The sequence below is a fragment of the Tasmannia lanceolata genome, unplaced genomic scaffold (assembly GCF_043159265.1).
Source record: "Tasmannia lanceolata isolate RefF3 unplaced genomic scaffold, GAP_Taslan_0.1 ptg000015l, whole genome shotgun sequence".
Taxonomy (NCBI): Eukaryota; Viridiplantae; Streptophyta; class Magnoliopsida; order Canellales; family Winteraceae; genus Tasmannia; species Tasmannia lanceolata.
Genome location: NW_027518692.1, coordinates 42,912,279 through 42,924,327, shown reverse-complemented (window position 1 = coordinate 42,924,327; position 12,049 = coordinate 42,912,279). Strand labels below are relative to the sequence as shown.

The window sequence follows — 12,049 nt, the reverse complement described above, 5'->3', positions numbered from 1 at the left end:
TTTGTTTTTTGAAAATAGAGGTTCAGAGTGATAAATAGTGGTTCTTATTGTCGAAATAGTGGTTCGAAGTGCCAATTAGTGTTAAATAGTGGTTCTGTTAAAACAGTGATTTGGAGTGGCAAACAGTGGTTCCGATTAACTAAATAGTGTTTCTTAGTATTCAAATAGTGGCTCGGAGTGGTATGTAGTGGTTCTTAGTGTTTAAATAGTAGTTTGGAGTGATAAACATATGTTCTTTAGTGTTAAAACAATGGTTGGGGGGCCTAAATAGTGGTTCTTAGTGTGAAATAGTGGTTCTTAGTGTTAAAATATTGGTTTCGAGTGTTTAATAGCGGTTCATATGGGTAAATAGTGGTTCTTAGTGATAAGTAGTGGTTCTTAGTGATAAATAGTGGTTCTTAGTGATAAATAGTGGTTCTGAAGTTTTAAAATAGTGGTCCGTAGTGTTAAATAGTGGTTTTATTTAATCAAATAGTGGTTCTTAGTGTTTAAATAGTGGTTCGGAGTGGTATTTAGTAGTTCTTAGTGCTTAAATAGTGGTTCAGAGTGGTATTTAGTGGTTCGTAGTGTTTAAATAGTGGTTCAGAGTGGTATTTAGTGGTTCTTAGTATTTAGATAGTGGTTAGGAGTGGTAAATAGCTCTTCTTAGTGTTAAATAGTGGTTGGGATTGTAGATAGTGGTTGTAATTAATTAAATAGTGGGTTTAAGTGTTAAAATAGTTGTTTCCAGTGCTAAATAGTGGTTCTCAGTGGTTTTAAGTGTGAAAATAATATGCTTTGGATTGTTAAATACCGGTTCTAAGCAAGGTTTAAAATTTCGATTTCGGTACCAGTTTCGGTCTTCCCTAAAACCGAAATTTCAACCGAAATTCCAAAATTTCGACCGAAATTTGGTACTCTCGTTCGAAATTCTAGAGAAAAATTTCAAACACTTTTTATTTTATTTTTAAAAGTCATTTTCTCAAAATGTGGGAAATGGTGAAATTTCTAATTTTGCCAAATATCGGTTTCGGTCTCCACTGAAAACCGAAATTTCGGATTTCGGTCGAAATTTGAAATTTTAAACCATGGTTCTAAGTAACAAAATACTGTTTATTACTGTTAAAATCGTGATTCTTTCGTTCCTATCATATCCTTGCAGGGTTTGTGAATATGGTAAAGCGAAGGGCTTCCTTTATCCTACATGTTGATGGATGCTTGGAGGATGCAATATCCTTCGAATACATTGGCGAGAAAAAGATGCCTCTAATAGTGAATTGAAAAATTAAATTCTTGGAATTGGAGACCCTAATTTACAACAAAATTGGGACTGTAGGAGCTGAAGTTGCAGTTTACAACCTGTTGTAAAAAGAAGTAAATAGGTCGACTTGAGGGTCAACTTCTTCAGTGCATTTTACAACCTGTTGACATAAGAAGTAAATAGGTCGACTTCTTCAGTACAATTTACACCTGATGGCATAAGAAATAAGTAGGTCGACTTCTTCAGTGCATTTTACAACCTGTCGACATAAGAAGTAAGTAGGTCGACTTCTCCCGAAAAAAAAATATCCCAGTTCGGCATGTCCCACTTAATTTCATATAATTCAAACGGACAAAGATGAAAGGGAGACATATATGCCACAAATGGATCCCACAAATAGGTCCCACACATTTAAATTAACAAACTTTAGAGATCACCTTTCTTTTGGATTGTTTAAACATCTTCAAATCACCACCGCTAACACCATCACCACACTGATTACTCCCTATACTCTCCTTTCGCTTACAACCACAATTATCTGATGAACATGTCACGACAAACACAGAATTTGCCCACAATGAACATACAAACACCAAAATTGATGAACATGTTTACATTTTTTCCTTCTGAACATGTCAACCACATTACATCAAGGTAAGAGATAAATTATCAGTACTTTGAAAGAACTTTCACAAGAATTAAGCTAACTAAATACATTACATAACACATTCAAATTTCCCATCCCTAAGGTTCAACGACTGGATGCACTCATGAAACTTCGAAGGGTAACATCTAGATGCAATATATTTTGCCTATAGAAAAACACAATATCATAAAAGCATAAACACTACAACTCTAAATTGATGGAATCAAGTTGACGGAATAACAATGCTTTTAGCCAACCATTATGTCGGGAGATGCTACAAGGTCCGTAGAAGTAATCTGCAAAAAAACCATTGTAAAATACTCAAATATGTCAAATCATGGACGGCAAGATTCAATAACAGAGTATCAAACACAAATATTAAAAAACCAATCCACCGGTAAGATAGATGGAATCCAATCCAATCCACTAGTAATGTAGATGGAATCCAACTATTGAACCACTATTACAACTATAGAGGCCATTGAACCACCATTGAACTACTATAGAGGGCATTGAAACACTATTGAACCTATTACAACATTAGAGGGCATTGAACAACTATTGAACCAGTACTGAACCTATATTACTACTATAGAGGCCATTGAACCACCATTGAACCACTATATTGAACAACTATTGAACCATTACTCAACCTTACAACTACTATAGAGGCCATTGAACCACTACTGAACCACCATTGAACCAACATTCATTGAACAACCATTGAACCACCATTGAACCACTATAGAGACCATTGAACAACTATTGAAACACTACTAAGCCAATATTACAACTACTATAGAAGCCATTGAACCACTACTGAACCACCATTGAACCACCATAGAGCCTATTGAACCACCATAGAACCCATTGAACCACTATTGAACCACTACTCAACCTTACAACTACTATAGAGGCCATTGAACCACTACTGAGCCATCATTGAACCACTATAGAGGCCATTGAACAACTATTGAACTACTACTCAACCTCTATGGGTTCAGAACCACTATAGAGGCCATTGAACCACTACTGAACCACCATTGAACAACTATTGAACCATTATTACAACTACAGAGGGCATTCAACAACTACAGAACCACTATTGAAACACTATTACATCTATAGAGGCCATTGAACCACTATTGAACCATCTTCAGGGCATCTATAGTGGTTCTGTACCCATAGAATCCATCAATAAAGGTCTTCTTCAAGCACAAAAAACCTTCCACCCATGAAACCCTAATAGAAGAAACCCTACATACGATTAAAATGGAATTAGGGTTTCTGTTCTTACCGTTGAAAATGGAGTAGGGTGCCAGCGACGATAGGTTTCACTTCACTGCCGTTAGGGTTTGATTTCTCCAACAAAACGTGGTGGAAGAGAGAAGATGGAGTGTGTGCAACCCCACCGGTTGGGTTCACTTCGCCACCGGTGGGGTTCGATTTCTTTGAACGTACAGCCCTACAGGTGGAAGAGAGAGGACAGGTTGGGGTTGGGGTTTGCACGGAGAGAGGACGGGTTGGGGTTTGCAGCAGTTTGGGGTTTGCACGATTTGGGTTTTGTAGCGGGAAGGGGGGGAAGGTAAAAAAGAAAAGTAAAAGATGAAAAAAATCAAAATGAGGCATGTAAGGGTATTGTGGTCCGAAAATTGGCTAAGTTTCCTTTCTCCAACCTTTTTTGAGAATTTAGAAATCACACCCCCCCCCCCCCCCTTCTGACAATTTTAGCTAGAAAGTACATTTTTCTGATCATTTTCCCTAAAACTTATCTCTCTTATCATCTCTCTCCTTCACAATACAAAAAAGAAAGAAAAAGGAAATGATATTCCCCCCTGTGATGGATAAAATCCCCCTTTCAAGTTATTTGTTAAGTTTTATAGGCAAATAAAAACGTTAAAGGGGGGAGGGGGGGGGGGGGGGGGGGGTGTGAATTTATCCTCGAGCAGTGAAACATTCTCACAGAAACCGTCCGGGGATTGGGGGGAGGGGCATATCAGTTCCCAAGAAAATATAGAAAACCTCTTCGTCTTTCTATATTTTTTTCTCTAAAAAAAATCATCTTTTCTTTTCTAGAAAAAATGAGAGGGGGAAGGAAAAAAGAAAAGCTTACATGTAGTGATTAAGACAGGGGCAGTGATATTTCCCCCCCTCTAATGGCTATTTCCCCCCGCTTTAACAGAAATCGTTAACTTTTATGAGTTAAAAGTTAACGAAAACTGTAAAGGGGGGGGGGGGGGGGGGTGTATTTTTTTCTTCCATTCGCAGACTCACTGGGTCAATTCGAAACTCGAGGAGAGGGAGGAAAAAAATATAGTGAATTTTCTTGGACCAACTCACGCTAGAAGAAGGGCTTGAACCTTCGACCTTGTGGTTAACAGCCACACGCTCTAACCAACTGAGCTACTCCAGCAATTTCTTTTCGTTTTTGGTAAAATATCTTAAATAGCTTTCGTAGTACTCTCTTTCTTTATAGAACATTCTAGATGATTTTTCTGTAGAGACAGTGTAAACCGTTTTATAGAAGAAGTCGTTTCCGGGGACATGAAAGTTTTTTCCATAGAATATTGATTTATCAAGTGGTTAGAGAGGGATGGAATTGAGAGGGAATGAGTAGCGTGGTAGAAAGGGGGCTAAAAGTAGGGAAACAGAAAAACTCCACCCAAAATCAAGGTTTTAAATTTCGACTGAAATTTCGGATTTTGGTCAACACCCATAACCGAAACGTTCCAAAACTGAAATTCCCGAAACGTACCAAATTTCAGAAATTTCAATATTATTTTAATATTTTATTTCCTTACAGAATTTCAGCCGTAATTTCGGTCAAAATTTCAGGAGAAAAATCCGTTATTTCGATAGCTTCTACTGAATTTCGACCGAAATTTCAGTTTTGGTGAGGCCCGAAATTATAGCTGAAACCGAAATTTAAAACCTTGCCCAAAATAGGGATTTTGTTTTCCTTATTCTCCAGCCACTTCGCCCAATCTTCTCACTCATGCCCTCTCAATTCTCGCTTCCCCACTCTACCTACCCTTCTCTCTATCATTTGGTAATTAAGCTAATATTCCATGAAAATGAATTTCATGGTAGCCAACCATGGCCTAAGCCTTGTAATAAAATCATTCGTCTCTTTTCATTCTTGGGTCAATCATTTGAAAATTAACCATCTGAAATAGGTTATTTTGTCCAATTTTCTCTAATGTTTCCAACCATAACCAATGCACCATGATTTGAAAAATCCAACAAAAATTCCAAGTATTCTTTGTCATATTGACATATTCTATAGATTATTGAGAAATGTGTAAGCAATTTCGCGCAAAGTCATTTCCCGGCCTTTCTTTTTCAAGTGAGACGAGCCACCTCGTAGCAGAATTTGTCCTATTCATATGAGGTGGCACTTCGCTCCTGAAAAGTGGGTCCGTTGCAAAATTGCCTAGACAAGGAAATGAAACCATAATTTGAGATTAAATCTAACAAGGCTTTATAACCAACTTAGACTAATTTATTGAACTAATTAGCCAAATCTATTAGTCTCATCTCTAGGATTTGCTAGCGTCCATCACAAAAGGCATTTCATGGATGGTCTGTTGCATGTGAGAGCAGCCACCTCGTTAATGAAGACAAAATCTGCTGAAAAGTGAGCCTGTGGGGCTGCTCTCACATGCAACAGACCATCCGCGAAATGCTTGGTTATGATTTATTTAGAGGGATTTTATCATAAAATGAAAGTCCATCTAAGTGAAAACTTGAATCATGTCTGTTCAAGTTTTTTTTTTTCCTGCGTAGTCAAACAATGGAAAAGTTGGGAAATCTGGAAAAGTCTCTCCTTTCCAAACTTTTTCAGAAAATCCGTGCAATCCAAACAGGGCGTTAGGACATGTTTAGCAACAATGAATTTTTTTTTCCCTTGGAAACAATTTTCCAAGCTTTGCAAGCCCTTTTTATGTTTTATGCAAGACTTTCTAAGGTTATTTGCCAGAAAAGTTTTAGCTGAAATAATTTTTGCCGAAAAAAGGCCTTAAAAACCTTCCTAAATCATTTTCCAGAGAAAATTTTCTCATGGTTGCCAACACATGCCCTCTTTAGATTGCAGGAATTTTCTGGAAAAGTTCTTAAAAGCAAAACTTTTCCAGAATTTTTTGTTTTTCCATTGAACTTGAACCACTGCAATTCAATTTTTATCTAGATGCCTTCAATTTATAACGATATTCCTCTAAATAAGCATATCATTTTCCTCTAAATAGTGAAAAAGAAGAAATGTTTCGAGGAAAAATATTGCGAGAAATATTTTTCTTGCAAACCAAACAAGGCCTCAGCGAATCGACGCGAGGTATGTATGCTCTTCTTACATACATTTTTTCACTCCTAGGCCATGTATAATCATGATAAATTAGTGTCTCCAAGTGGTGAAGGGTAGGGAGCGTGGGAGAACCGGAGGAGAGAGATTTGAGAGGGTACGATTGGAATGAGGGTGAGAAGTTAATACTATTTTAAGTAGAGTTTTTTGTTTTCTGAATTTTAGCCACTCCTCACCACTTGGAGACATTAGTTTCCTGATTTTTACCCAGTTCACATGTCCTACGCCTCTCTCTCTCTCACCATTTGGAGATGATAGTTTATAACGAAAAAAATTAGTGGTATCCAAAGGTGCCCTTAAATCTTAATACTACATATACACACACATAAGAAAGAGAGGGGAAGCTCTTATGCTTCCACTTATTTAATCATCGGTGTCATCATCACAGACATGTAACATGTATTTGTAACAAACTTGCTAACCATAGGTCTAGGACGACTAGGATTTGGGCCCGGGCATGGGCTCTTGATCACTGTCCTGGCCGAGATGACCACCGGCACATGATTTCATGCAATTGAGGTTCATCTTCCCACACTGGCTGAAGCATATCGGCGAGCCCAATCCTGTGAGAGGGCATCCGGTCATGCAAGAAAACACCTGCTTAATGCACGTGGAAAGGCATTCCCCGAGCGAAATAGGCTGATCCGCAGCCTTAGAGCTAGCAAAGAGAAGCACAAGATAGAGAAGGGCGAACCAACTTCGCAAAAATGCACCCATGTTTTGTGAAGATGTGTTGTTAGTATGAAGAAGAGGGTGGGGTTTATATCTTTATTTAAAGGCTATAAAACTCTTTAACAAACCCTTGGGTGCAACTCACACATTCCAAAAGCATGGGTGGTTTTTTGATCGTAGAGAGACGGCAAGGCTTACCTTGAAAGCATTGCGTTAGGGAAGACTACATTTCCCAAGTTTTGCGTGTAGGGGTTCATGTTGGTAGGAAAATATTTTGTTACATTGGAAAATTGGGAATTGTTCAATGAGACTATTAGAGGTTTAACATTAATAAGCTAGGCCATGTGATGTCTAGAGAGTCAAAATCATTTGTTAGAATTCATTAGTTCGAAGATTTCAAACCATTTGATCTTTCACTCTTTTTTACCATCAAAACTTTCTTGTGGTGGGAAGTAATTTCTTCATTAAGTTCTTCTCCAACCAAAACTATCATTTTTCCACTCCTACGCCAACAAGCAACTTTAATGAGTAAAAGTAGTACCACCACTCGTGCCCTATTGAATCATGCAAGAAAGTGATGTAGGGTATTCACTATTCAGTAGGGCTGCAACTCGGGTCGGGCGGGTCGGGTTGGGTTTTTTTTCGGAAAACCCAAGATTCCCAAACCCGGCCCTTCCCATGATAAATCTCGGGTCGGGTCGGGTCGGGTCGGGTTTTTTCACGTTGACGCAATTTTTTAAGGAAAATTCTTGTTTGGCAAGGCAACTCAACTCATAGAAGCAGAAATTACACTCACATTGCACTTGAATCAAACAATGATGTAATTACACTCACATTACACTTGAATCAAACAATGCTGTAATCAAACAATGTTGTAATTACAATCAAACACTAGAATCAACTCAACTCATAGAAGCAAAAATTACACTCACACGCAATAACAATGGGTGCGTGGGTTTTCACTTTTAACTTTTAGCTAACAATAGAAAAAAATGTACATACTATAACTTATGTAACTCGGGTCGGGTCGGGTCAGGTCGGGTCGGGTCGGGCCCCTTCAAACCTGTCGGGTAGCTTTAATTCAATTCTCAAAATTAATTTTACATCACAAATCGCTTTCAAAATGACATAAATATTACTCTTGCGTGAATAAATATGTGAATAGCAAATGCAAACAGTAACATGAATAGTACGGTCGACAATCATGTGAATAGCGGACCCACCTAACATGACTTAACTTAAAACATTAATGAATGAAAAAAGAAGCATACCAAACTCCAAACATAGCCAACTACTACTTCCAATACTGGAAAGAAAATTGACCTCGAGTTCTACTTCATTCCCATCGTCAATTTCTTCCCAATTTCCCATAATCTTTCTGAAGTTATACTCTCTCTCTTTTTTATTGTTAATGAATTCATAAAATAAAAAGCGAAACAGGAGATAACCCCAACAATTGAGAAAATCAAAACATACAAAGAAAAAAGGAAAAAAACCAAACAGAGAGCCCAAAACAATCAAGGAGGGAGGGAGTAGAAAACTTCCAACTTTGCCCTCGACACCTCCTCCCGAGCCTATCAGCCTCACCGTTTGCCGATCTTCTTACATGATGAATAGCAATGGAGGCTCCCGCCACTCAATCCGAGATCTCATCCATTCACCGCGCAAACCGCCGTGGATGAGCCTCACTTCCCTTCAACCATCTCATCACGTTCAAGGAGTCGCCCTCTACTATGACCTTGTTTAGGATCTCTTGGTCAATCACTATAATACCGAGGAAAACCAATCTAATCTTTGCCTCATTTGAGTCGGCAACCCCAAAAGGACCCGAATAGGCCCATAACATATTTCCATTCTCATCTCTAAGGAGGCCGCCTTCTCCTGCCGAACCCGGGTTCCCCAAACTAGAGCCATCAAAGTTCAACTTTAAATAACCTCTACAAGGCGGCTTCCAAACCAGATTTATGGCTTGTCTCATTTCCCTACTATTACCAACCTCTGGCCATCCTTGCCATAAATCATAAGCCGATACTAACTTAAAGATCGGTAGCACTCGAACCCAAGAAATGGTTAGAGCTAAATCATAACGTAAAGTGAGGGGACTTCACTAAGCCTTCAAAAGTCCTAGCGTTTCTTTCTTTCCAAAGCACTCATATCGTTGCTGGGAGAATCACATGCCATAGAATTTTTCCTTTTTTGTGCCATGGGACCAAAGACCATCCTTCTATGACCTCAACTAACCTTCTTGTAAACACCCACAATATGCCAAACCTAGATGCCATATGTAGATAGGGGTTTTGCATTGAAGTAATATGAGGTCAACTATTTCTCCAACCTCTGCGCCTAAGGCACAGTGATCTATGACCCACATATGCCGATTGTGAAGGTGATCAATTGTGAGGATCTTATCCATGCATGTCGTCTAAGAAAAGGCACATACCCTAGGGGGAGCCAGAATTGCCTAAACCTTAGCCACTGGCGAGGCTGCAGGATTGGATGCAATCAACTTGTAGAATGATTTGAAACTGAAGACACCAGAGGAACACTAGATCTAAACCCTTCCATCTTTGCCTGTTCTTCTAATGTAACAGGATGCCAACCCTTGCAGAAGGCTTGCTACCGTCACCATCTCCCTGTCAAATAGGTTCCTTCTGAAAGATAGCCTCCACACTATCCCTTCTTCCCCTCGATCAAAATAATCCTTGACCTAAATCTCTCGGTTTTCCACCACCTCAAACAAATATGAAAAAGCTTCTTTCAGGGGGGCCTCACCACACCACTTATGATCCCAGATTGTTTTTCTGTCATCTGAATATACTCAGTATCTGATACCCTCTTCAAACTTACTTCTTTGGGATAGGTTATCTCTCCACACTGACACACCCCCAAGGTGACATGTATCGCATGATATCCACTTCCCTGGTTGTGCTCCATATTTCTCCTCAATGACCCTCACCCACAGGTGGTGCCCTTCTTCCCCAAACCTTCCTAACCACCTGCCTAATAGAGCCTTGTTTACTTCCTTTACTGTTCTAATACCTAGCCCTCCTGCTTTGATAGGTTTACAAACTTCCTCACAGCTAACCAAATGTAGTTTCTTCTTATCATTTGCCCCACCCAACAAAAATCTCTGCCGGATTTGTTCAATCCTGTTAACCACACTCATTGGGCACTTATACACTGATAATTGGTAGATAGGGATGTTAGTGAGAACTGACTTAATTAGTGTTATTCTCTCCCAAGAGAAACCAGGTTTTGCTTCCAAGTATCTAATCCTTTTTTTAACTCTTTCAACTATTTGGCTTCACTGATTCTTCGATGGGTTGCTCCCCCTAATGGACGAGATATGAGGTGGGAAAATGGTCCATACTACTATCCAATAGACTCGCCAGACCGTCAAGCTTTTCAAGGGGAACGTAAGTGCCAAAGAACCGAGACATGCGGAAATTTGATCTTTGACAAGAAATCAACTCATAACATCTAAGGATGGCCTTTAGCTTGAGCACCATATATTCCATGAAATATTTTTCATGATTGGCAAATAAGCCCTAAGCATTTAATTCGACACTAAATTTCTTAAAGGGTCCCTTTATTTCCATGTAAAATGGATATAAAACGAAATTTATGCTCATTTTTAAGTCGAAAAAATGGTCATAAAATTTGATTTACTTCGAACCGGAGCCAAAATGCATAATATATAATGAAAGAGAATGAGAAGTGTCAGAGAAAACAAAACAAAACAAAAAAAAAAACCGACACTCAGGTCTTCAATTTACGCTTCTCGGTTAGCTAGAAGCGATGAATGTGAAACGACCAATTACTCCGAAAGCTTAGGCTGTTAGAGTTGGTGATATTAATCATTTATACTTCAACACTTCCCCTCGCATATGCTCCCTCTTTTTTTGGGTTGGCTTTACAGGTGGACTTTTAATATCAAGGAGGTGTGAGCTCCCATACCGTGTGAATCAATAAATTTTTCAAAAAGCTTAAGCTGTTGGGAGTTGGAGGAGGAGTTATTTAATCTTTTATACTTCAACAATTACCATGTGATGGGGTCCAAAATATGCAACCAATCGGCTGTTGACACGTGGCCCTCACAGGGACCACTGCAAAGCCCACACCTGTCCCCTGCTAGGTAAGCTGCCTGGACCAATCAGGGACTTCCACCTGCCCTTACTAGGCATGAAACCTGGTCCAGTCAGGTGTTACCACCTGTCCTGGACAGGTGGCTCAGAATCACTATAAATAGCCTTCACTTGTGCTAAGGTGAGGGTTCTAAGATCTGAAATCCAAAATCCTAAGCTCCTCAGTTCGGAATTGCTCTGCACTCCTGCTCATACTGACTTGAGTGTCGAAGCGCCCGTCCGGAGCACCACTCCGGGCTGGTCTTCTGACCCTTTGTCTTCTTGTCTGTGCTCTTGTGCTAAGCGCAGGATTCCATCAGCCCTTCAGGTCCAGATCAGCGCTTCAGGTCCAGATCAGTCCTTCAGGCCCAGATCAGTCCTTCAGGTCCAGATTCGCCCTTCAGGCCTAGATCAGCCCTTCAGGTCCAGATCAGCCCTTCAGGCCCAGATCAGTCCTTCAGGTCCAGATCAGCCCTTCAGGTCCAGATCAGTCCTTCAGGCCCAGATCCGCCCTTCAGGCCTAGATCAGCCCTTCAGGTCCAAATCAGCCCTTCAGGTCTAGATCAGTCATTCAGGCCCAGATCAGCCCTTCAGGTCCAGATCGGTCCTTCAGGTCCAGATCAGTCCTTCAGGCCCAGATCAGTCCTTCAGGTCCAGATCAGTCCTTCAGGCCCAGATCAGCCCTTCAGGCCCAGATCAGCCCTTCAGGTCCAGATCAGCCCTTCAGGCCCAGATCAGCCCTTCAGGCCCAGATCAGCCCTTCAGGTCCAGATCAGCCCTTCAGGTCCAGATCAGCCCTTCAGGTCCTTCAGGTCCAGATCAGTCCTTCAGGTCCAGATCAGTCCTTCAGGCCCAGATCAGTCCTTCAGGTCCAGATCAGTCCTTCAGGCCCAGATCAGCCCTTCAGGCCCAGATCAGCCCTTCAGGTCCAGATCAGTCCTTCAGGTCCAGATCAGCCCTTCACGTCCAGATCAGTCCTTCAGGTCCAGATCAGTCCTTCAGGCCCAGAT

At 40.4% G+C, this 12,049-nt stretch overlaps 1 non-coding gene across 1 annotated transcript; it reads right to left on the bottom strand.

Moving 5' to 3' along the window:
- Positions 1–4,225: 4,225 nt before the first annotated feature.
- Positions 4,226–4,299, bottom strand: TRNAN-GUU (transfer RNA asparagine (anticodon GUU)). Its single transcript has one exon. It is a non-coding gene; the product is annotated as a tRNA-Asn (tRNA).
- Positions 4,300–12,049: the final 7,750 nt, after the last annotated feature.